The sequence below is a fragment of the Pinus tabuliformis genome, chromosome X (assembly GCF_031772625.1).
Source record: "Pinus tabuliformis cultivar Carrire ecotype Pingquan chromosome X, CPIR1, whole genome shotgun sequence".
NCBI lineage: Eukaryota > Viridiplantae > Streptophyta > Pinopsida > Pinales > Pinaceae > Pinus > Pinus tabuliformis.
Genome location: NC_142308.1, coordinates 536,966,702 through 536,992,602, shown reverse-complemented (window position 1 = coordinate 536,992,602; position 25,901 = coordinate 536,966,702). Strand labels below are relative to the sequence as shown.

General features: G+C 34.1%; 1 pseudogene; it reads right to left on the bottom strand.

Moving 5' to 3' along the window:
• Positions 1 to 14,555: 14,555 nt before the first annotated feature.
• The window catches only part of LOC149141105 (mannan endo-1,4-beta-mannosidase 4-like), a 46,953-nt pseudogene continuing 35,607 nt past the window's right edge, over positions 14,556 to 25,901 (bottom strand).

Here is a 25,901-nt window from a genome sequence, read left to right as displayed (position 1 = left end):
TGGTGTAAAGATATGATCCAATTGGGACATGGGCTAGAGTTGATACAACTCAAATCCACAGTTGCTCAAATCTATCAAGGGAGGCCAAACCCATTCAAAGATGGGTTTCCTGGTAAATCATGGTGGTTTGGGTTTAAAAAAAGGCATCCAGAACTTGTATTGCATACCACTGAGGGCATTGACAGAGACAAAGCATTAAATTTTCACCTTGCAGTTGTGCAAAAGTTCTATGACACACTTTCTAGTGCTTACGATAAACATTCTTATGGAGCAGACCATATATGGAATTGTGATGACACAAGTTTATAGGCAGGGAGGAATTGTGGCATGCGGGTAATTGCCAAGAGAGGGAGCTGAAATGTGCTAAAGATTTTGCCTAAGAGTAGGGAGTGGATAACTATTTTATGTTGTGTCAATGCAATTGGTACTTCAATCTTAGGATTTATCTATTCAATGGTAAAAATCAACTGAAAAATATATACAGAACTGTGAACTAGGTGCATGCATGGCTGCACATCCCATGCTTGGATGATTGAAGAACTGTTTTTAAGTTGGATTTTTCACTTTGCTGCATCGGTACCAGGTGGAGTCTCACCTAATATCAGACACCTATTGATATTAGATGGCCATGGGAGCCACATGGCTATACAAAAATTTTAGGAAGTAAACAATTTAGGCATCGACCTGTTGACATTGACCACTCATACCACTCATAGACAACAACCCCTTGATGTTAGTGTGTTTGGTCCTTTCAAGAAATATTTCAGGTCGGAGCATGCTGCATGGATGGAAAATAATCCATGGTTTGAGATGAAAAGGTTCAAGCTAGAAGAGCTTGCAAGTAAAGATTTTAAAAGGGCTCTAACACCATCAAATATCAAGGTTGGCTTAAGGAGGACAAGAATCTGGCCACTGAACTATGATGCTCTTATGCATGATACTGGTTGTAGCCAGGGGTTTCATGTGGATGGTGAGGAAGAAGGGAATGCCCAAACAGGTGTTGAAGTGCAAGAATTAGATGACCAAGATGTTGTGGTTGCAGCTGCTAATATGATTTCCCTCTCTCAAGGACACTTATATGACGAATATGATGAAATTGTATGTGAAACACAGTGTAACCATGAACAAATTCACAGTAACATGGAGATCGTTCCACCAACACAAGAACATGAAAATCCTACTGTTGATATTGTTAATGACATTATTGAACATGTAGTTGACAATACCAATTGACATTGCCAAGCCAGGTAACCCCACCTTCACGGCTGGAAGAAGCAATCATTAATATGAATGCACATAGTGTCTCAACGACCAATGAACAAAGCATGAACATGCCCTCATAACCAGCATAATTTTGAACAATGAAATTGTTCATTTTCTTGTGGACAACAGATCAATGGAAGAAGATGAACCACATAATGAGGCATCAAATGAAGATAATGATATAGTTCAGTTAGTTCCATCAGATACTAAAAGTGAAGTACCAAGCAATGACATGTAGGTGGGAGGGGTTGAGAAGATACTTAGTTGTTTCCTAAAGCTACCAGTAGAGAGAATATCAATGAAAAAAAGCAAGGTACACCGGGTAGTCTTCATTTGGGCCAAAGCTCATAGTTACTCACCTCAGAGGACTATATAATCCTGTTAGTTGAGTCTGAAAAAAGTAAATTTGAAATGCATGAATTAAAACAGAAAAAGAAGGATCTAGTCAAGGAGAAGAATGCAGCAAGGATTGTTGCAGCGCAATGTCGAGCAGATGAAAGGCTTGAAAGAGATAAAGCAAGTCAAGTTAAGGAACAACAAAAACAAATGGAAAGACAAGAAAAAGAATCAAGAAAGACACAACAAATGCTTGAAAAGGAACAAGGGATGATCAATATGGTTGAAAATGATGAAAGCATAGTTGATGACACCAAGATTATTTCAAGCTCATTGGACTCCATTGCAGATAATACACCATTATTCCAAGATCTCACAAACATTCAAGTGCCTCACTATCAAACTGAGGGTTTACCCACTTGCCTTATTCCTACCAGAGGAGGTGTCAATTCTATGTATGGTCATTACACACATCCACTTAATGCAGGGGTTAGTAGTGCAAATGTGAGGTATGGGTACTCAATTCCTCCATGGTTAGAAGTTGCAAATTGGACTCAATCATATGGCAGCAATCAACCATTTCCTAATCAACCCTTTTTAGGTAGGCCAGCCTACCTGGCGCAAGAAGGTAACTCGGGGAGTTTTGGCACTCAAGATTCTCAGGGCCATAAAGAATAGGGGTGTCATATGTTTTTGGTTGTAACCACATTATGATGTGGATTTTGGATGGATTGTATCTTTTTCTTGTCATAGAAACATTTTGGCCTACAACCTAGGTTGTTTTATTTCATGCTATGTGTGGCATTGGAATCAAAATCCATTTTAGAAGGAACATATATAGTCTATTATAATGTAGACATATTACCTGATAATGCAAATGGGATTTTCTATTATGCATCTACACACCAAATGATTAACACAAGTGAAACAATGACAACATTTTTAGTTTACATTTCATGAGATTGTAGCAATGCTTCATGATGAAACAATAGATAATGCACATAATACCTATAATTAGAACATAATACAAATGGGTAATACAACTAATGCACCCAGCCAACCTTTGAGAAATCTATTGATTGATTAACTAAGTTACAAATGTAGATTAGTTTATGATAAAAGAGATACATGGCTACAATAAAAATTGTAGAAATATTGCTTAGTAAAAATCAGTAAGCGAGATAACAATACCAGAATTTCAAATTTGCAAGCACAAAGAAAATTATAAACACGTTGCAATACAGGACTTAGCATGTCTAGAGCAATAACCATCTAAGATAAAATCATGGAGAGATCTAGTAGAAACATTGCAATTTTGACCAAGGGACATGACACATCTTGGAACAGAGAGAAGACAATAGCTACAAGTATTATCACAAACCTTACAAGGTTTTCCTTGCATGAGAAGGAAGATAATTGACTACTTGTATCCCTTTAATTTTCTACTACACATTTTGAACTTCCCATATGATTTTTGGTTGCACACAACATTATGAAAGGAGTCTATTCACTCCTTGTCTTTTCTGTGAACAGTCAAGAGTTCACTATGAATCTCATTGCAGTTCATAAAACCAAAATTAGCATTAATTACATACCTTAGGCCAAAGTTCCAATTTGATCATATTTAAGCAACTAAAGAATAGATTTACTGGATATAAGTATAAGGGTGAAAAGCAGAGTAGTTCCTAATGAATCATTGCATTGGAACTGTGGAACAAATGGAAGAAAATCTCAATAATTGATGTGTATAAATGTACAAACATGAAAGAGAAGCAAACCAGAATAATTTGTGTATAAATTTACAATGATGAGTGACTCAATGAATCAATCATGCTGACTGAAACCCAAATTTACATCTTATTACATTCACATTGCCAAGAATGTGATGGACATGACATATAACAACAACTTGCTAAATCACAAATTGCAAGGACCAAAATCAAAGAATAAACCCCATTGTGGTAGCAGGCCACCTCTGAAGGGTTCTTAATGGCAGCCACTCACACCTAAGGTCAATTTCAGCTTACAAACTGACAATTTCAGCCTACAAACTGACCTCCAAAAACAAGACCTTCCAAATTTACATCTATCAAAGTCTGTTAAAAAATTTCTACATCATAATTAACAGATACCCATTTTACATTACAATGGAAGTTAAAATTTGGCTGACCCATCAAAGTCTGTTAGAAACTTTATGCACCATGATTAACACATACACATTTTAATTACAACATAAGCTCAAGTTTGACTGACCCATGAAATGCTTGTGTTAATTTAGACACAACAATCTTATCTGCAAATTATCTAACATAATTTTTAATTTGAATGATAAGAACTAAGCTGCAGGTTATTGTAATGTCAAAAGTTTTTTTTATTCTAGAAAATTTACAAATATTTAAATAAAATAATATAAACTAGCTAGCATAAATTTAATTTGACGAAATAAAAAACGTCCAAGCTTAATCTTAATCGAGTATCAAATAATATTGATAACATGATAAAACAACCTAATTGACAATGATGTGATGATTGCCACCGAATGATTTTCCACATCACATGAACACACCATGCAAGGTTTATATGAATCAAATTTCACATAATCTTGATAATGTTATCACGTTATTAAACCCTAAACCCTAATTGATGATGTTGTGTTGATTTCGACTGAACATCTTCCCCATGACATGAATGAGCATGTAAGCTTCTCATTATTCATTTATCCCTTAAATAACATGACTTCTTTCATTATTTGTTTATTCCTTAAATAGTAGGACTTCTTCCATCAGTGACCATCATTTCCAATAGTGAGAACTATCAGTTTCCTCGACCACCTCAGAAGAATGTAACTAATTCCACATTGGAAATATTGAAGATATATAACAACAACATGCTAAATCACAAACTGCAAGGACCAAAATCAAAGAATAAACCCCATTGTGACAGCACGACACCTCTGAAGGGTTCTTAATGGCAGCCGCTCACAACTAAGGTCAATTTCAACATACAAACTGATAATTTCAACATACAAATTGAACTCCAAAAGCAAGACCTTCCAAATATACATCTTATTACATTCAAACTTCCAAGAATGTGATGGACACGACATATAACAACAACATGCTAAATCACAAATTGCATGGATCAAAACCAAAGAATAAACCCCATTGTGACAGGAGGCCACCTCTAAAGGGTTCTTAATGGTAGTTGCTCACACCTAAGGTCAATGTCAGCATACAAACTGACCTCCAAGAGCAACAAAAACAAAAAAAAAAGAAAAACCCTAAACCTGCAAAACTCCAAGAGCAAAAATAACAAAAATTCCAAAAGGAAGGTGAGGTGGTCAAAAACACAGTGGCAATGACTAGTAGGATATTTCCTACTGGGTTGACGTAGAAACCATGTCCAAGCGTCTTCCTTGTTGAAACCTTCTCCAGAGCTCAGCAGACTTGAAACCAACTTGGAAAACATGAAAAAATAGAAAATTAGGCAATGTCATGAATATTAAAGACAATGTGAAACAAAAATCATCAAAAAACTGTAAATTTACCTTCAACCTTGAATTGGCTAGATATTGGCACTGGCTCCCTCCTAAACGACAGGCTGCACGAATGAAACAACCACCAAGGTATGTGTAAACCCTCAGTAGTCCAGAACGAAAAACACTGGCAAGCGGAATGAAACAAGAACAACAAAAACCCTGTTCCGTTAACAAGTGTGTGCAAGTAGTTAAGTAGGGTTAGCAGGCCAATAATGGTGGACAAGCCACATAGGTAATGGAGCCGTCTCGTGCTATCATCGATGGAGTGCTTCACCCAAACACCAGACCTAAACAGAAATACACAGAGTAGCTAGCGTTATGAAAATGAATGGGATGAAACCTATATTCCCATTCGGATTGACAATGAATCATTCCATGTATTTCCATGAATGTACAAAATCTAATAAATCAAATCACAGTCTTCTTTCAACTCGATGCATATCAAATAAAAATCAGCCAACAAAATAAGGAAAAACCGGCTCGAGATCTCTTTTGCATAAGAGGCCTGTGAAAAGTGTACTTCCTCCCAACAACATGTGATGAATTTATTCTTCATGGGTTTTCACACCCTCTACTACTACGATGCATTGCATTTCCTCCATGCAAAAGTCACAAAGGCTGACACAGAAGAAGAGATTGACCTCTTCCTGGAGTGTGTGTAGAAAGACAATGTCGTGCAAACATAGTCGATTTTCCATTCTTAATGTTTGGAAGTCTTTCCTAGATTGAATATTTTCCACAAAATGAAATCAATGTCGTGACACAATGTATTGTCTCAAATAGCTCAGTGCATCCGCAACTCATAGATCTACAAAATCAAACACATGAGATCTCTCTCATAGATAGTTTACCATAAGGGAGTTTACTTAGAGTCACTCTCATACCAATTTAAGAAACTAATTGCACACCAAAATATTATTCTATATTACATTAAACACACATATAAAAACATTAAGATAGAAATACCATCCTAACCATACAATTAATTAGTTGAGAGAATTTCTAAACTAAATCCCAAAGTATGAGCTATTTTAGCTGGATTACATATCCCATATCCAATAATTAACAATCAACCAAGTCACATAAAAACTAGCAATTGCACGAGATGTTGCAAAAGAAATGTAGTAAGGCATAAATTCCAAAAGAATCGTGACAAATAGAAAATCAATAAATATAAAATTTACTAAACAAAATGTCATTCAAAGCTAGAAGATAAAGAGAAATCACTTATGTAACGCCAAATTTAATTCTATAACCTTTTCAACATAGATTGCCTCTCAATGTTCAAAAGTGCTCTTCCAAGTTCCAATAACAAATATTTGATCAAAAAGTTTCTTTTCTTCAACATTGAACTCTATCATTTGATCAAAAGGTTACAGTCTTTTACCAATTGCTCATACGATGATTGGATTTACATTTTTAAAATGATTCAAATGTGAAGATTTCAAAAAAGTTTATTACAAAGCTACTTTAATATTGAATAAATTAGGAGAAAATATTATGAGGTGTTTTTTTATAATTTCTTGAGAGAAGTGGTAGATACTACTAATATAGAAAAACCAATCCATATCACTTTGCAAGTATGTTTCTTCGACAAAATTTAATGTACATAAAATAATAAATCATATAATTGTTTCATTGATAGATTTTTCAATAAGTAATGTGCATAAAAAAATACATCACATAATTATATTGTCTATTTATTTTATAAAATGGAGTCAGCACTATGGAAAAGTTTTGATTAGATTGATAGTTTAAACTATGGTGGGTTGGACTACCTCTTGGAATGTGCTGAGAGAAGCCAAAGTGGAGTCTCCTATCCAAACACTGTATTTTCTCTCCAGAGGAGCAACCACCTTGATATTTATGTCATCTAAAGAAAAATTTATATCTCTTTGTTCATTCAATGAGTAATGCATGGAAACATAGTGGATCCCAACTCAAAGGTATGTTTCCACACAAGTACTTTTGGATATTCTCATCTCATTTTATAATAGAGCTATAAACAGTTTCATGTATCCTTGGAGCTTTTATTCCAATGTTGATAGGCTCGAACAAAACCTCTGGACGCCTAAATCTCCTCTTGACAAATAAATCTTTTAGAGCGAATTGTAATCACTTTCCCATCTGGAAGCTCATAATTATTTTCCAATATGAAGGTCACAATATTCCTCTTGTAGAGTGCTTCATATCCAACATATGAATCCTTCTATCCCATGCCAGCCATGACACCAGTGTGCCTTGGAAGACTCACCAAACTAGGAAAAACTGCTCTCTAAGTATCATCCCGTTCAAATCCAGTCTTCAAAAACCAATTCTTTACCATCTTAGTACCACTAGAATGGATTTTTTTTCTTCTCGAGAGAAGTGGCCGATACTATCAATACAAAAAATATGTATCAAGCATAAGTTGCCATAATCCTACCTTAAATATAACTCATTAAAAACCCAAAAAAATACACATATGAATTATAAAATGATTGGAATGACACCTTTTGGTGACTACTCCCATTTTACAGATAAAATAAAATTACCATAGCCATCTCTCGATAGTGAATCTCATTCATATATGGCCCTACTCTTCCTTTCCATTCACATGGAGTCAATACCACTGATGGAACGGGTACAATTATTATAGAACCCATGCTACTCACCAGTTACCATGATTTAATGACTTTACAGATCATTAATAGAACAACTCGATATTTTTTTACCTAACACACTTGTAGTTACGCAAAAATTCACCAAATATTTACACAATCTGACCATCAATCTCAGTCTCTGATGGATTTCATGGGCGTTGTGCATGGACCTGACTCCTATCCTTATACTCATACATCCTGGTATATAAATGAGTAAGCTCAGCCAACTTGTGAGACTCACCAGAAACCAGACCTGCGATGGATGGATTCTCAGAAAAAAAATTCTCATATGAGCTAATTCCTTCTTCCATCAGCTTCCAAAATATGGCCCCTCCCCACCTACTCCTCCCCATCTAGTATATGCATATACATGTTTATAAACCACATAAATTAAATTGTCTCTCTCACTTGTGCAAAATCTTGGGTCTTTGTAATATTTCCCAAACTCTGCAAACATAACTTGTTTTTCCAATATCTTGATTCCATCTTCCAGATGGATCTTTAACCAACTCTGCAAAAATGAAAGCTTGGTCTCCTCATCTGCCCCAAGAAGCGTTTAAAAGTTCAAATCACACTTCAATATATTATTGCAAACTCAAACATTATCATTAACCAATGAACACTTGTTAGTATAATAATGGACTACATGCCTATAAGATTACATGAATGAATGCAAAACTAGTTGTGACTCAATCAGATACTGTAAAAACCCAACATCTCAAATATAGATAGAAGTCCAAAGAACAGATCTAAGTTTGTAGAAACATATCAATCTCAATATTTTAATCACTCCTATATAGTATAAACATGGGAAGAAAGTATGGAGACTTATCACATGTCAGGATAGAAATGAACTGTTGCAAAATCAAGTCCTCTGATTTTTTCACTAGTTATGAAATGTATGCCCACAAAGAAGCCTCGATTAATCTCTGTTTTCTATTCTACATAAAGCATTCCAAACCAACCTCCAGAAGATGGTTTCCATTAATGGATTTGACATGGATAGCCATATCCTCTATCCATCTTTATTTCTCATCACATTCAAAGAACTACCATGTTTTCTCATAAAACTTACCATCATTACCAAAATAATGAATCACTAGAAAGGAAAATTTTAAAGAGAACTCTACCAAACTATGAATCTAGAATATCTAGTGTAGAACTTTGAAATCTAGTGTAAGGGGTTACTTGTAACTTGTATATCATATGAGAAGAATAAGCAACACCTGGTGACTAAAACCTACATCTCATCAAGCTCTCAGAGAAGGGATTAAGCCAATTATTACTCTCAATAAGATTGATAGGCTCTTTGTTGAGTTACAAGTTGATGGGGTGGAGGCCTATTAGACCTTATCAAGGGTTATTGAGAATGTGAATCTAATCATGGATACTTATGAGGATGATATGCTTGGGGATGTTCAAGTTATCTAGAGAAAGGGATGGTTTCATTCTTAGCTGGGCTTTGCATAAGACATTTTAGGACATTTCTTTTGGCAAATGGAATTTTACCTTTGTAAAGCTTAGGGAAGACCTTTCATGGCCAATATGGTATAATTATTTTAATATTGAATTTTTTCTTAGATAATTATTTTTAGGAGTTTACCAAAAAAGAGTTTCCTTTTTGTAAGGAGTTTCAAAGAGATGAGGTATACTGCAAATTCTGGATTTAGGGAGAATAACTACAAGTTGGACAATAAAGGAATTTTTTGCTTTGTGATCAGCCTATTAGGTATGCTTCTTGAAGAGTAAAAAAATTGTGATCATCTTATCAACTATGTTTCTTAAAACATTACTTGGAAGGTATATATCAGGAAAATACCATACTTCATTATAAGCGTGAAGCATGCTAATATAAAACCCATTTGCTTGAGTTTCATGATGCAAAATTCCAATCATTTAAACCTTGGGTTATATTTTAAGTATTGAATTAGGGTAGATGGTGGGCAGGACTACCTCTTGGAATGTGATGAGAGAAGCCAAAGTGGAGCCTCTAGTACAAACACTTTATTTTCTCTTCGGAGGAGCAACCACGAAGATATTTATGCCATCAGAAGCAAGAGTTGAGTCTCATAACTACTTTCCAAAGTAGTATAATATCTTTCTTGTTGGGCTGTGTTATATTCTTTCCACGTCTAGCCCACCTAGTTCAGGGGGATTATTGGTGGGGCGAAGCCTCCCCTTCGTTGTGCCTATTACGCAGCGAGGGGGTCACAGGGGGTTTGAGGGGGGTGGGTAGCCCCCCTCTACGGGGTCTAGGGTAGTGCCCCAGGGAAATTATTTTGGACCCTATATTAGGTGGGTATACCTACCTATGGTTTTGGGCATGGTTTTTGCACATGGTTTTGGGTGCAATGGTTTCGGTCTAGGGTATTGGATGCTTTGGCATGTACAAATATGTATTGTAACATTGAAAGGAACATAATGAAAAATCAAGCTGGTAGTCCCAATTTTTGGATCCAAGGGAAAATCTCTGTGTATATATGTTTTTATGTGTTATGCTCTCGCTATTGTTTATTTTCTGTGTTTTAGAATTCGTATTCAGGTAATTTCTGTACAGGGTCAAAACCTACATTGCTAAGCTCATATCAATCACATAGCATTCACCAATACAACTATTTGTATAAATTTAGTTTAGGAAAATTAATTTATTTTTTAAATGATTGAAATGCGAAGATTTCAAATAATTTTATCATAGAGCTACTTTAATATTCAAGGAATTAGGGGGAAATAGTATTAGAGGCTGCAAACCTGTAGTTCTTCCACTCGCATAATGAGAAAGCACAACTTCAACAGAAATATATGTAGCAGGTGTGGTAAAGCCGTCAAAGATGATTTGAGTCATTCTCTCTCTGTTTTCCTTGGGATTCATAAGAGACTTTGTAATCAAAACTAGATGATCCTTAGGGGAAACATGGAGCTCATTGGTGAACAATGTGCCACCAAAGTTTCTCCATGGCATCCCAGTTGTTAACGATTTTGTGCTCAAGTGGATATTTCAAGGTCAAAATATCCCTCTTGGATAATGCTTCGTCTCCAACATATGCATCCTTCTGTCCCATTCCAACAATGCTACTAGCATGCCTTGGAAGACCCACCAGTCTAGAGAAAATTTATCTTAGAGTATCATCCCCTACAAATCCATCCTTCAAAATCCGAACCTTTACTAGCTTAGTACTGCCACACTGGAAATTTTTTCTTTTCTTGAGAGAAGTGGTAGATACTATCAATACACAAAAATGAATCCATGTCACTTTTCAAGTATGTTTCTTTGAACAAATTAAAGGCACATAAAATAATAAATCATATAATTGTTCCATTCATAGAGTTTTCAATAACTAATGCACATAAAAGTATACATCATATAATTATACTGTCAAATTCTTTAATAAAATTGGAGTCAACACGGTGGAAATGTTTTGAGTAGATTGATAGTTTAAACTATGCAATTTAAACATCTAATTTTAACATATATTTATTAGATTCCATGTACAATTCATTAAACTATATATAGATATATATATATACACGTATTTGGAGATTCCACATAAAACTGATTAAATAATATATAGATTTTTGGAGATTCTACATGAAACTAATTAAATAATATATATGTTTTTAGGGGAAATAACAATAGGTATTTGAATGGGCTATATTTTCACATGAAATATATTAACAAAAACTCATTCACCATCAATCCAAAATCCTTACTAACAACCAAATAATATACTGAGAAGAAAACCAAAACTTAAAAAAATAAACTAAGAAAAACATAACAAGCATATTCACTTCTTCCATGTTATCATCATTAGATTTTTGGTGACAAGTATCCTTGCTTCCATTCTTGGTTTATCAATCAAACTAAATTGAAATGGAAAATTTCCATATGTCAACCAAATCACATTCTGTTTACATAGTATGCCTACGTAGGAGTACATATGATGCTAAGAAACATGTGAACACTGCCAACTGGGATTTTTGAATATGAGCCAAGGATTGGTAGTGAAATTAGATGTTTTGAAGACAAACCAAATTTGGAGAAATAAAGGACCCTTGACTATGCAAAACTTTGAAATCAACTATAATGGATTACTTGTAACTTTTATATCCTATGAGAAGAACAAGCACCACCCCATGACTAAAAATTGCATGTCATCAAGCTCGCAGAGAAAGGATTAAGCCAATTCTTACTCTCAATAAGATTGATAAGATCTTCCTTGAGTTACAAGTTGATGGAGTGGAAGCTTATCAAACATTATGAAGGGTTATTGAGAATGTAAATGTGGCCATGGCAACTTCCGAGGATGATATGCTTAGGGATGTTCAAGTTTACCCAGAGGAAGGAACCGTTGCTTTCTCAAATAGGCTTGACATAAGACATTTTAGGACATTTATTTTGGAAAAGGGGATTTTACCTTTGCAAAGCTCAGGGAAAACCTTTCAAGACCAATATGGTATAGTTCTTTTAAGATTGAAATTTTTCTTAGATAATTATTTTTAGGAGTTTACCAAAAAGGAGTTTCCTTCTTGTAAGGAGTTTCAAAGAGGTGAGGTATAGTGTAAATTATGGATTTCGGTAGAATAACTACAAGTTAGAGAATAAGGGAATTTTGTGCTTTGTGATCAGACTATCATGTATGTTTCTTAAATAATGACAAAATTGTGATCATCCTATCATCTATGTTTCTTGAAACATTACCTGGAAGGTATATATGAGGACAATAACATACTTCATTCTAAGCATGAAGCATGCTAATGTAAACAACGTGAAATTAAATAAAGCCCATTTTCTTGAGTTTGATGATGTACGCTTCCAATCATTTAAACCATACGTTATATTTTAAGTGTTGAATTAGAAAAATGGTGGGACGTATTTCTAATTCCAAGGAGATGGTGGGAAGGAATACCTCTTGGAATGTGTTGAGAGAAGCCAAAGTGGAACCTCCAATACAGACACTCTATTTTCTCTTTGGAGAGGCAACCAACAAGATCTTTATGCCATCTGAAGCAAGATATTTATGCTATGAGATCTCTCTATTCATACGATGAGAAATTTCTGGAAAGACAGTGGATCCCCCACTCAAAACTATGTTTCCACACAAGTCCTTTTGGATATTCTCATTACATTTCATAATAGAGCTGTAATTGGTTTCATGTATCCCTAGATCTTCTATTCCAATGTGGGAAGGCTGGAACAAAACCTCTCGATACCTAAATCTTTTGGAGAGAATTCTAATCACTTGATCATCTAGAATCTCATAATTATTTTCTAATGCAGTAGAGGTTTTTTCGAGTTCTATATCCTTTTCATAATCCATTGCAACATATCCCAATTTTTCCTTTATGTCTCGTACAATTTCTCATTCTGTTGTTGTACTAAAAGAGTACCCCCTCTCTATTAGCATCTCTCATAGCTCATTAGTTATGTTTTCACCTGCAAGGTCTATTCTATCGATTGCACAGGAGAGGGAATTTCCTTCATAGATGGGAACAACATAAGTGACACCATCTCCAGAATTGAGAACAATACATAAACAAAATAAGGGACTTATATATATATATATATATAGATATATATATATATAAAAAAAGATATATATATAAAGCATATGATACTGTCGAGCTCATATCAGTCTCGTAGCATTCACCAATACAACTATTTGTATAAATTTATTTTAGTATTTTTCTTTTTTAAATGGTTGAAATGTGAAATTTCGAAGAGGTTTATTACGTACCTACTTTAATATTCAAGGAATTAGAGGCCGCAAACCTGTAGTTCTTCCACTTGCATAAAAACAATGCACAACTTTAATAGTAATATACATAGCAGGTGTGTTAAATCCTTCAAACATGATTTGAGTCATCCTGTGTCTATTTTCCATGGGATTTAGAGGAGACTCTATTATCAAAACTGTATGATCCTCAGGAGAAACATGGAGCTTGTTGTTGAACCTGTGCCGCCAAATTTTCTCCATGTCATCCCAATTGTTAATGATTTTGTACTCGAGATGATATTTGAAGGTCACAATATCCCTGTTGTACAGTTCTCTGTATCCAGCATATGTATCCTTCTATCCCATGCCAACCATGACACTAGTGTTGCTCGGAAGGCCCACTAGACTAGCAAAAACAACTCTTGGAGTATCATCCCGTTCGAATCCAGCCTCCAAAAACTAATCCCGTAACCCTTAAGGGCTTAGTACCACCAGAATGGATAATTTTTTTCTGGTTGAGAGACGTGGCAGATACTATCAATACAAAAAGTATGTATCGATCATAAGTTGCCATAATCATTCCTTAACTATAACTCATTAAAAAAAAATACACTTATATGACTTATAAAATGACTAACATGACATCATTGGGTGACTATTTCCATTTTACAAATAAAATACAATAAAATGACTAACATGACACCATTGGGTGACTATTTCCATTTTACAAATAAAATACAATTACCATAGCCATCTCCTGGGGTGAAATTCATTCATATGTGGCCCTATTATGCCATTCTATGCGCATGGGGTCAATACCACTTATGGAACAAGTACGATTATTATAGAACCCATGTTACTCGCCATGCATGGAGTCAATACCATTGATAGAATGGTTATGATTATTATAGAACCTATGTTACTTGTCATTGACCGTGACTTAAGGACTTTACAGATCATCAATCAAACAACTCGAGATTTTATTACCTAACACACTTGTAGTTACACAAAAATTTACCTTAATGTTTACATAATGTGACCATCAATCTCATCCTCTTATGGATTTCATGGGCGATGTACATGGACCTGTCTCCTATTCTTATATTCAAACATCCTCGTAAATAAATGGGTAAGCTCAACCAACTTATGAGACTGACTAGAAACTAGAGTTGTTGTGGATGGATTCTCAAGAAAAAAAAATCTCATACCCATCTCCATATTGGTTATTTCCTTCTGGCACCAACTACCAAAACATGGCCCCTCCACCTGCTCCTCCCCATCTAGCATATGCATGTACATGTTTATAAACCACATCAAGTAAATTGTCTCTCTCACTCGTGTGAAATCCAGGGCCTTTGTAAGATTTACCAAACTCTCCAAAAGAGAACTGGTTTTTTCAATATCCTGCTTCCATCTTCCAGATGGCTCTTTATCCAACTCTACAAAAATGAATGTTGAGTCTTCTCATCTACCCCAACAAGTCTTTAAAAGTTCAAATCACAGTTCAATATATTTGGGCAAACTCAAACATTATCATCAAGCAATGAACATGTGTTACTATAATAATGGATTGCGTGCCTATAAGATTACATGAATGAATGCAACACGAGCAATGAATCAATCAATTTTTGTAAAACCCAACATCTCAAATATAGATAGAAGTCAATATAAAAGATGTAAATTAGTAAAAACTATCAATCTCAAGCTTTTAGTCACTCCTATACAATATAAACATGGGAATAAAACATAGAGACTTACCATATGTCAGGATAGGAATCAGTTGTTGCAAAATCAATTCCTCTGATTTGGTTATTGGTGATGAAATATGTTCCCATAGAGAATCCTGGATTGATCTCTCTTTCGTATTTTCCACAAGAACCTTCCAAGACAATGGATTTGACATGGCTAGCCATCTCCTCTATCCATCACTGTTTTCTCATAAAAGTAAAAGCACTACAATGCTTACTCAAAACACTTACCATCATTACCAAAATAATGAATCACTAGAAAGGAAAATGTTAAAAACAACTCTACAAAACTATCAATCTATAAGATCTAGTGTTTAACAATAGAAATGAGACCTTAAACTAGCATCCTTGCTTCAATCTATGATTACGTTTGCTTTCCATTTTCCAGTTCTGATTCAAATAAAAAAGGTGATATCTAACCTGGAAGGTCCTCCCATAAGGATCAATTTAACAATGAGGCCTGTTCATGATCTACCATGCAATTGTAGGGTCATTCTTGTAGGCTACTCCAATAATGTTGTTCACTCTAGTCAACACACTCTACAAGAAAAGGCATTGTTGAATGCAGTTCTGTTTAGTTCTTTGTGTGTGTGTGTAACTATTGTATGCTAATTAGTCTTTGTATGTGTATACACATAATAAAAGGAATGTATGCATACATTACAAAAGGAGTGTATGCATATAAAGAGACAAGATACATAGATTTATAATCTCTGCTACCTTAACATGGTTCTTATACTAGGCTTTAACAGTGAAATTGGTGAAGAAATCATCATAATAGTTGAGAATTTGTTGAGCATTGCAAGCCCATTATACATATTGAGCCTTTCCTCCAAAGTTCACATAATTGTTTTCTAGACTAAATATTATTATGATACCGTAATTTCTAGCTTGAAAGACCACAAATTCCAAAGCCTGAACCAAAACAACCCCAAAAATCAGATTAAAACAAACAACACTAGCAAATCCAAACATCCAAAAGTAAAATCTCTTGAAAAAAATGGGTTGAGGTCATGAAGGCTTACAATCCCCATGCACAAAACTGAAATTCTTGTTCATCATATACACTAGGAAAAATGTGCAATGCCTTGTACTGGCCATCGTTGAAGGTCCAAGTCCTAGCAACATTAAGCATATGAGGTGCACCTTTTTGAAAAATAGAGGTAAATTTATTTCTCTATGTTAGATCCCTTGCCACAGTCATTAACTTGTAAGAGTTAAACTCATTGACAAATAGAGGTTTCCCATTGACAATAATGTGGTCTAAACACAACTCTGAAAAAACTATGAATCTAGAAGATCTAGTTTTCAACAATAGAAATGAGAGCTTAAACCAACATCCTTTCTTGAATCTATTATTACATTTCTTTTCCGTTTCCTAGTTTTGATTCAAAGAAAAAAGGTGATATCTGACCTAGATGGTCCTCCCCGAGGGATGATTTTGAAAACGAGGCTCATTCATGAGCACCCATGCAAATATTGTAGGGCCATCCTTGTTGGCTACTCTAGTAATGTTGTTCACTCTAGTCAACACAGTCTACAAGAAAATACATTGTTGAATGCAAATTTGTTTAGTCCTTTGTGTTTGTGTGTAGCTACTATATGCTAATTAGCCTATGTATGTGTATACACATAACAAAAGGAATGCAAGCGTACATAACAAAAGGAATGCACACATATAAAGAGACAAGAGACAAACATTTGTACACTCTACTACCTTAACATGGTTCTTATAATAGGCTTTAACAGTGGGATTGGTGAAGAAACCATAATCATAGTAGATATTCTGTCTAGCATTGTGAGCCCACTGTACATATTGGGCGTTTCCTCCAAAGTTCACATAATTTTTTGCCAGACTATTATTCTGATACCATACTTTCTAGCTTGAAAGACCACAAAGTCCAAAGCTTGAACGAAAACAACCCTAAAAATCAAATTAAAACAAACAATGCTAGTAGATATAGACACCCAAAAGCAAAATATCTTGAAAAGAATGGGTTGAGGTCTTGAAGGATTACAACCCCCATGCACAAACCTGAAATACTTGTTCATCATATACACCAGGAAACATTTGCAATGCCTTGTACTGGCCATCCTTGAAGGCCCAATTCCTGGCAATATTAGGTGTATGAGTTGCAATTTGTTGAAAAGTAGAGGTAACTTTATTTCTTTGTGTTAGATCCGTTGCCAAAGTCATTAACCACTAAGAGTTGAACCCATTTAAAAACAGAGTTTTCCCATTGGAAGTAAAGTGGTTTAAACATAACTCTACCAAACTATGAATCTAGAAGATCTAGTGTTCACTAATAGAAAGAAGACCTTAAACTAACATCCTCGCTTGAATATGTGATTACATCTGTTTTTCATTTTCAAGTTTTGATTAAAAGAAAAAACATGATATCTAACATGGACAACCCTCCCATAAGGATCACTTCGACAAGGAGGCTTGTTCATTAGCTCCCATGAAATTATTGCAGGGTCATCTTTGTAGGCTACTCCAGTAATGTTGTTCACTCTAGTCAACACAGTCTGCAAGAAAATGCATTGTTGAATGCAGATTTATTTGGCTCTTTGTGTGTGTGTGTAGCTAGTGTATGTTAATTAGTCTATGTATGTGCATACACATAATAAAAGGAATGTACACATATAAAGAGAAAAAATACAAAGACTTATACACTCCCCTACCTTAAAATGGTTCTTATATTAGGCTTTAATAGTTGGATCGGTGAAGAAATCATCATCATAGTTGAGATTTTGTCCAACATTGCGAGCCCATTGGAAATATTGGCCATTTCCTCCAAAGTTCACATAATTGTTTTGCAGACTAAGTATTAGTCTTATAACATACTTTCTGGATTGAAAGACTACAAAGTCCAGATCTTGAACCAAAACAATCCCAAAAATTAGATTAAAACAAATAATGCGAGTAGATCAAGACACCCAAAAGAAAAATATCTTTAAAAAAATTGGGTTGAGGTCCTCGAGGCTTACAACCCCCATGGATAAAACCGAAATACTTTTTCATCATATCCACCAGGAAAAATATGCAATGCCTTGTACTGGCCATTGTTAAAGGCCCATGTCTTGGCAACATTAAGCCTATGAGCTGCACCTTGTTGAAAAACACAGGTAACTTTATTTCTCTGTGTTAGATCAGTTGCCACAGTCATTAACCAGTAAGAGTTGAACCCATTGACAAACAGAGGTTTCCCATTGACAGTAAAGTGGGTGTCATTCGCCCAAGGATTTTTTTTTAATTCTTGAGAGAAGTGACATATTATTAATACAGACAAATTAATTCAAGATTCACTGTGTTTATGCCCAGATTTTTGCAGAAGATGGATCAGCTTGTACCAGCACCAAGATCCATGGCCTCCACCATGTATCAGCACAAAATGGAACTTTCCATTTTGGTGGCTATGACCACCATTTTCTATTGGAGCCATGAAGAGTCTCCTCCTATTGACCCTATGCACTAATGGAAAGGCTAAAAATGTACCAGAGAGTTGATTGTTGACAGAAATAAGGAAGTTGGTGCATGTAAACAAAGAGAGTGATGGACTTGGATTTTTTCCTTGCAGGAGTCCCTAATGCCTGCAATCAACAAATCGAAGTTGAAAAGGTTCGAGAGGGATGGAACTTCTGCGTGTAAGGGGGTTAGGAGCCCCTGTTGCCTCCAATCAGAGAAGCGAAGTCAAAATCATTTGGGAGGTATGGAAGTTTGGGTGTAGCAGGGTTAGGGTTTAATAACTCTTCTTTCCAAACTACCATCGCATGATCGAACAACTAAACATCTTCCAATCATCTAACATATAATCTAACAGGGCATGGTGATGACAGGTGGACAAGAATGATGTTCTTTTTAGAGGGGAACTCCTTATAGCATAATTAAGTTTGTGATTAGGAATCTCATTTAATATGCACACTACTATTTATGATGAGGAATCTCCATGAATATGCGAGTAGGAGTTAATTATCCAACTCTAATTGATGAAAAGAAAATGACATTACATAAGTAAATTGGAACACATAGATGTTGGCTTGTCATCTAGAATTCATATATATATTTTTAAAAAATGTTACAGGAATACTAATCCAAATTAGGTTTCAAATGAATTTGAACCTTTCGTTTTGATATACCACTAAGAATATTAGCCTAAAGTAAAATCGCAACCCGAATTAAAATTCTTGCAAGCTTATTCATAGATATACTTATGGGGTAACAAATTATAAAATTATTAAACATGGATGATATCCATCATTTAAACTTTCTATATAATTAAATATATATTTGGACTTTCTTTTTAAACTGAACAACAAATTGAAATTACGAAACACAAACCCGACTAACCATTTAGAAACTTATGTAAGTCACTGAATGGTTCAATACATGTGAAACTTACAAATCAGTCTAAATATATAACCAACTTTATTGCCATATATGAAAATGACCACTAGCATCTAGATGTAAGAGTGGTTATGTAATAGGTAAAATATAAATGGATGTAACATGTGTTCCTCTCTCTTTTATTTTTTTCATATGTTACCTCCATTCTTTAATTTAAAGTATGGATGTAACATATGAAAAAAGGAAAAAAAGTATAAATGTTACCCCTTTTTCAATTTACCTATTACATAGACCACTCTTACATGTGTAGATGTTGTGTGTGGTCGTTTTAATATTAGGAAACACAGTTTGTTATATATATGGATTGTCTTACAAAGTTTGACCTGCAGTGAATAATTTAGTGTCTTGAATAAATTTTTAAATGAATAAGTAAATTTCCCTTTAGTAATTATGTTAGAATTTCAAGCTGAAACTAGTTTTGTTAAAAATATAAGATATTTAGTTGTACAATGATTTTGTTACCAAAAAACCAAATATTACCTTTGTTATTGAAATTAACAATAAAAATCAAATTCAAATATATTTCTAATTAAATAAAAATATTAAAAAATTCAAAATTTGTATATTAAAAAATAATTATGTAATTGGAAAACACAAATAAGTGATAACATATAATTTCAAATATTATAAATTTTCCCTAATTTTTTTCAAATTACAAACTAAATTTTCCCTTGATTTTATTTAAATTGGGATTTATCCTATTAAATATCACCTATTATTTGGAACATTCAATTGTCCTCCAACAAAGAATTTGGACAATCATTTACGATAGGTCATGCTTTCGAATCACAATTAAACAGACTCGACAAAGAAATTACAAATACGTTAATTGAAAGAATTACATAAGATTAATACAATAATCATCCCTTCTACTGTCTGCAATGACAATACAACTAATCTTTTACGACTTATCTTTTCCTCTTCTTTCTATTACGTGTAGCGATTAGGATGACATTCTCGGCTTTCCCGTTAGCCTCCCGACCGTGGCTGTATTTTGCAACGCCACGGATTTTAAATTACCAAACTCAGAAAGTCACTGGTTAGATTGTAAAAGGTCACTGGTTACATGGAATGCGCAGTACTTAAAACTTAGCCCATGAATATAGTCTCCTCTGCACTATTTTAAGCTACTTACTAACTTGTAATGTGAAGCATTTTTCACACTTTATTTCAGTGGTTAGAGATGCATTATGTATCAATCATACATCTATCTTAATTCTAGATCTACCAAGCAACAAGAGGGATCAAATCTCTTTGTATCTCAAGAGATTTGATTCCACTTGAGGCTTGCATCTCAAAGAGATTTGATCCCTCTTGAGGCTTAGTAGATTCTAAGTTAAGATGGATCTAGGCTAATTTAATTCCACCTTTAAATATGCTGTATTTCACATGAATACCAGGGGTCAATACTATATGTTCATATAAACCTGGCGCTAAAAACCCACGAATATCTTGACAAAGTCAAATTTACATTAACTAACCAACAAAAATTAATAAACATAATAATAAATAACTTTTATTTGAATACATTATTAGTCCCTGCTGGGACTAATAGCGATCGATGGATCGTTGACCTACCATTACTTGATACTTTGACCGGTTTTTTTTTGGTGTTTTCACATTTTAACCTAAGTTTGATGCTCCCAATTTTATTCAACAAAATTTTACCCAAAGTTTTTGGTTCAGCAAACAATTGAAGTCTTATTGTAGCCTTCACGTTGCCCGATGCAAAAATATTGAAGCAATCTTAATACTTACATGGAATAATAATATATGCCTACATAGGATAATAATATCTCTATAAAACAGTCCCGCTAAACCCAATTCAGAATAAATATGAAAGTGATTATTTAATTTATTTAAGATTTTGGAGATGAAATGAATTTTCAAGTTGTCACTTATTCTCGCTGAATTTTGTTTGTGAATGATTAAACATATAATTGTACTTATTTATCAAAACTGTTGTATTCTTTTTATATTTTTATGAATAAGTCTATTATTAGGTGTTGCATTCTTTGTATACTTTTCTGAAGAAGTCTATTATTCAAAGGTTTTTGGAAGATAAGTATATATTTTTTTAAGAAATATCTAAGCTTTTTAAAGAATGAGTTGTATTATCCAAAGTTTGCAATATAATCTTATTCTAAGTTCTTTCTGGGCCTGTTCCACGTTAAGCCAACACCTAATTTAGACATTTGTTCATAGAGATATTTGCATGTTGACCACCTGTCAGAGCCTGTGTTTACCACCCAAGCTTACACAGCGTATGGAACCCTGTCAAAGCTTATATCACAAGCAGAAAACCCTGCGAGGAGCCTTTCACCTCTGTGTACTCGTTCCTAACTCTGGTGAGTTCTTTTGATCTATACCGAAGCCATCAACATGACATCCAGCGAGAGACCACCTTCTGGTTACATAGCTTCAACCCCAGAAGATGTGCCAGGGAAGCCACACATTGTGGGATCCCACTTGATAGATGCAGGTGCCCAGATGCTTCAGAGCTTCACCCCTGTGAAGCAGTTTCAACAGGTATTTGATTTCTTGATCTTTCTTCTTTTAATTTCCTGAAGTGTTATAGTGCTGCCGGAAATTAATGATAAATCACCTTTGTGATAAATCACCTCTGTGAAAGCGGCGTGCAGAAGACTGGTACTGATATTCTGATGGTCATTCAACACGCTCTCCTTGAGCTGAAGGTGAGTGGCGTCAATGCATTTTGTATAATTTTCAACTGCTGCGTCCCAATTCAAGCACTCAGTACAAACAGTGTGTATTATGTCAAAAATTATGATAACTGTCTAAGATTTACTGTATTTTGCGATCAATTATAGACGTTTTTAAAAAATTAATGTATTCTCCTAAAAGCCAAATGGGATGGGGAATGTGGATTTATTTATTTCTTAAATAAAATTAATATCGTTATAAATGATGCTTAGTTAGATGTTTTTTCGGTTTGTGAGGGCACCAAATCAAGCACTTAGTACAAACAGTGTGTATTATGTCAAAAACTATGATAATTGTCTACAATTACGGTATAAATCAGAACAGATTGCATGTAACAAAATGAGGATATTTCTATCTTGGATATTGATTCAAAAAATATTATTCAAATTCCACGTAACAAAATGGGGATATTTCTATCTTGAATATTGATTCAAAAATACTATTCCAAATTATTAATTCTGGATTAATCTCCAGTAGAAAAGCTCCAATTTCCCATCCCATCAAGTTTAAATAATATATTAGTCGTTATATTCATAACCCCTATTGAGACACATTACTTAACAGCCTTATTCCACACTCCAATGGACGTTAAGTTTGGCATTATTTTTCATCTTATTCACTGAATAGCGTACATTACTGCATGAGTCATTAGATCTGTGTATATAGAAATAAAATTTGATTAATCTGCAGTTTGATGCATAACGTTTATGCATCTTATTTACTCAAAACTCATGGAATTTTCCTATGTGCTGAAAAGCACGCACTACAGTAATAAGAAACTGATTAATCTTACAAATTAGTGCATAGTGTTTAGCCATCGGTGAAAAGAGATGGCGTTCCTTTTTCCGTACTGAAAGGCACTTTTTTGAGCTCAGGACAGACAAGTGTTAGGTGCCAAAAACAAATCAAAGAAGCCGGAGCTACTCAAAAGCAAAACTTACAACCATGCAGTGTGAATGAATTGAATTTTTGTAAGGAAAACTGTGCGGATGATGTTGTATTAAACAACTTTTTGAGAAAGGAACCTAATCACATGAAATTGCGTTCGACACCTTTCCCATTAATGGCCGTTCTTTCTGAACCTTCCTTTTTATTAACTGCACAACGTAGCTAAAGTACTTATTACACGTCATGCAATATTACGGAACAAGAAGAATGATAATGGAATCTTGGGTGACTCTGAATCTATGGCTTTATGGTGGCCCAAAATGGAGTTATCACTTTATACGGTAGCATATGCCACTCGTCAGATAATGTATTTGGTCTCTATTTGGTTAAATGAGACGGATGAGATATATTACTGCGTTCCACGTACTTGATTAGATAATATATTTGGTTAAATTAGATTGATAGTCTCACTCCATATATATATATTTTGGTTGCAATAGCCTACAGCCATACAACTATCCATATATTGGTTGCCATCGCCTACGGGCAGGCAGCACTGCGAAAGTGACACGGCAAGGAAAATGAAATCAATGTTCATGGCGTGGAGCCTACAGCGCTTTATTGTGAGCCATGTTTTTCAGTTATGTTGCAAGGAGTTTGAACTTCTTGTTGGAAAAGAATGGTAATTCCAACCATTGCCATTAATGCAGTAGCTGGATACTTTTAGAGAATTCAGCAGGTAGCTTTTAGAATTTGGCGGAGCATTAACAAATTAATAAGCTTCCTCGAGAAGCTACAGCCCCACCGAACTCCAGAAGTTTCTTTGTTGGGTATAAATACCTATTTACCATCGAATGAAGGTAAGTTTTCTGAGTTTCGTGTTTTAGTGCATGATCTGTGATTTGGTATCGGAGCCAAGTTCAAGTGCTGCCTGGTTGAGAGCTGAGATCTTAAGGCTCTTCTATGAGAGATTCGTTAGTTGGGTGTTGAGAGATTAAGGCTCTTCTGTGAGAGAGAGTTGTGTGAACTCTTGAGATAGCCGTGTTAAGCTTTAAGGGAAGTCTCGGTGCAGTGCAGTGGCATAATGCAAATATGAAAAACTCATTCACTAAAATATCGTAACTGCGCTTTTAGCTTCGATGTTCTTTTGTTGTGAATCCATCTGCAATATATAAAGTTGTTATCTGAGAATTTTCAGCACAACTTCTTCAGTTTTGCCAGGGTGCGACAATCTGAAATTGTTCACCCATATCCATAGACATCTATAGACATCAGAGCACATATGTTTTGAAAAAACATTTTCAAAAATAATAATAAAGTTGTATTTGTATTCATATTATTTTCTACTTTGTAGATTATAAGGTTCATATAAAAAATTATTTTTAATATAAAACTTAGTAATTTTATTTCTTTATGATGGAAAGAAATATGTTAATATTTGCATTTTCCGAAGAAAAAAAAAGTATTTCTGATTTTTACATCATATTTGATTCCTGAAATAAATAATTATAAAAACCAAAAATACCATTTTTTATGATCTCAGTTAGTTAATAATTAATTATTTTCCTAAACAAGCTTAATTTTTATCATATATGAGGTCATATGAATATAGAATAATTTTTTTTAATTGTAAATAAAAATTTTAGGCCATATTGAATATAGAATAGTTTTCGTTTTAATTGCAAATGAAAATTTAAAATAAATAGAATGTCATATCTAGAATCGTGATATATTTACACCTTCCCCAATCTAGAAAATGTAAAAAACATTTTCAAAAATAATAATAAAGTTGTATTTGTATTCATGTTATTTTCTACTTTGTAGATTATAAGGTTCATATAAAAAACTATTTTTAATATAAAAGTTAGTAATTTTATTTCTTTATGATGGAAAGAAATATGTTAATATTTGCATTTTCCGAAGAAAAAAAATATTTCTGATTTTTACATCATATTTGATTCCTGAAATAAATAATTATAAAAACCAAAAATACCATTTTTTATGATCTCAGTTAGTTAATAATTAATTATTTTCCTAAACAAGCTTAATTTTTATCATATATGAGGTCATATTGAATATAGAATAATTTTTTTTAATTGTAAATAAAATTTTTAGGTCATATTGAATATAGAATAGTTTTCGTTTTAATTGCAAATGAAAATTTAAAATAAATAGAATGTCATATCTAGAATCGTGACAACACAAATGGATTGTATACTGTGCAAGGACAACACAAATGGATTGTATACTGTCCAATTTGAAATGGGATTTGAAATGGAATTGAAATAGTTCACCTAGAGCTGTCAAATCGACGGTGACGTGCGGAATTTGATATGCAATTGGGTGTTATTCGAAATCTATGGATTTTGTTTTAGTTAGACCTACTGATTAGCTGAAACAGAGCTTATGAAGGGTGCAATTTTTCCTTTTCCTTTTCCTTTTGCAGTCACAGGGTGTATTTCTATTATATAAGCGTAGGGTTGCTTATTGAAAAGACAGAAACATAGGTAAAATAATACCAAATACAATACAAACCTCTGCGGTGCTGAGCCCTCCTTTCATGGCTCCACGTTTGAGCTTCATTTGAGCTTCTTTTGACATGGAGCGTCATCCGAACTCATTTTTCCTACCAGATAATTAACT